We start from the raw sequence: 2,472 nt of genomic DNA on the forward strand, positions 1-2,472 counted from the left end.
CCATATTGGAGATCCATTCAGAATAGTCAATCAGGCGAATGGTCTTTGCCTCTAGTAATTTTTCTAACTCTATTTTCACCAGTAAAGCAACTTTGGGGTTCATCTTTCGAAAAAAATTCTTGAGAGGCTTAGCCTTTGGATCTATAGCTAAATGGTGTACTAGTAGTCAGGGGTCCAACCCTGGCATGTCTTGATAGGATCATGCAAAGCAACCAAAATTTTCATAAAGGACTTTGATGAGAAGTTCCACCTATTCAAGTGGTAGAGATGTTGTAATGTATGTGATTTTTGGTATTTCAGTCAGACTGATATTGACCGGTCGAGTCTCCTCTATCAAGACAGATGAAATGGCAGGCATGTGATCCTATGGGGGGAGGATGAAATCTCCATCTTTGGGTGCCTCCAAGAATTTTTCACTATTGGATGCATCCTTTATTTTCCTTTCATTTTTTGGGTCATCGAATGGTGCTCCAAAGGAGTTTTCACTAGAGGATGGTTTTTCTTTGGTTTTTTCCTTTTTTGTTATATTTTCCAATTCAATTTTGCAATTGGATATTTCCTCCTTCCTAAACTAACTTGCTAGATCTAGTTTGTAAACATATTTTGATGGTGGTGGTGATCATTTATGTGGTGTTTATGCCCCCATGAATCAAAGGAGTGCATACTTTGTAGAGAATTTGTCAACATGGACAACACTTGGTTGGTCCCAATCAATGAGTTTAGGGTGAGCGAGTGGTAGGTCTATGAGATTTAGGGATATTTGGTAAAGCACAGAAGCTCCAAGGATAATTTCATCTAGGAAGATATCATCATAGGCTTTCTTTTCTACTTCCTCAGGGATGTCTTCAACCTCAACAAGACTATTTTGGATGTTTTTGAAGGCATGGCTTTCATTTGTGGTACCCCCAGTTACAGGGAATCCATAGCCTAAGCCTTTCTTTTTATTGTCTTTGTATGCTTTCACAAGTTGCTTAATGCCTAACTCTAGATGGCCTAGATCACCTCCTTGATAATCCCATTGCTCAAAAGCAAGGTGATGTGACCATGGGTATTTTTTTTAAGGTGGTTGAGAAGCTCTTCACTCTTTGGAGGTGGCTCTTTATATATCCATGTATGAAAGTCTGAAGTGGTTTCCTTCCCATCAAGGATCCCCTTGGTAATAAATGTGGTTGGGCCCAGTTGTTTGAGCTGAGGGGTTGTAGCTTTTTTTGGTCTATGATATGTCAGGCACCCTTGAGTATGTGGATCAAGTGGTAAAGCAATGATAGCAAAAGCATCTATAATATTATACTCTCTACAAACTTTGTAGTTGATCTTAATCATGAAAAGGGTGGAAACTAAAATGGTATCTGGATTGTGGCAGGTGCTAGAGGAACTAGCCATGGTGTGGCCAATCTTGATTCTAGGACAATGATTGGTGTATGAAGCTTTGACCATATTGCAATAAGCAAAGAGTTTAGGATATGTGTGGATGGTTATCTCAATGTCATTATGCAAAAAATTAATGCACTGATGATATGTGGATGAAATGGATTTCAAGGCATGAATCTATGGTCAGCTAAGGAGGATGTTGTATGGAAGGTTAAGATCAACTATGTGAGAAATTGATTCTTGAGTGGTTGGACTGACTCTGAGAGGTAGCAAGATGCAGGTTCCTTCAGTGTTGCACTCCAAATTGTCATATTCTTTGATGGTAATGACCTCATTAATAATATCTGCCTCATTGTATCCTTCTTGTTTGATGAACTTTCAATAGCATAGATTTAGGGTTGATCCATTATCTATCATGACCCATTTGACTATGAAGTTAGAAACCATGATATCAATGCAAAGTGGAAGTATATGATTAGGTTCAACTATTGGGATGTTGGAGGCTTTGAATGATAGAACACATGATGTGGAAAGGTGTCCAACCAAGTTGTGGAACTCGGTGGCATTTATGTAAGTGGGGACATGTGACTCATGGAGAGTACTCTCAAGGATCTCTTGATAAAGTGGGCTTTCTTGTAAGAGATCTAGAATGGAAATCTAGGCTAGTGTATTTCCAAGGTGTTCCAAGATATTATATTTTGGTCCTAATTTGGTTGATCTTAATGAAGGTGATCTCGATGGAGGTGGTCTTGATGGTGTAGATACAAATGGGCTAGCTATATTGAGTTGAGCTTGTCAAGTAGTAACTGCACATTGGGCATCTGGGCCTTTGATATTTATAACATTGATAGAGAGCTCAACTTGTAAGATGCATTTGATAAGGTTTCCATAGTCAGTATGTTGAGGTGTAGTTCTAAGACTTATCTCAATTATCTCCTTATTTCTTTTGAGCATTGTTGGGTTTGTTGACAAGAGTGTTTGCAAGTTCTTTACCTATGTTTGTGTTATGGGGAGGAAAAGCATTTTGGTATATTAGTAATCCTACATTTGGTGAGGTTGGTGACCCCATTATGATCTCTTTTTTATCAATAAGGTCTTGGA

The sequence above is a fragment of the Cupressus sempervirens genome, chromosome 3 (genome assembly GCF_028749045.1).
Source record: "Cupressus sempervirens isolate cs-2001-9-10 chromosome 3, ASM2874904v1, whole genome shotgun sequence".
NCBI lineage: Eukaryota > Viridiplantae > Streptophyta > Pinopsida > Cupressales > Cupressaceae > Cupressus > Cupressus sempervirens.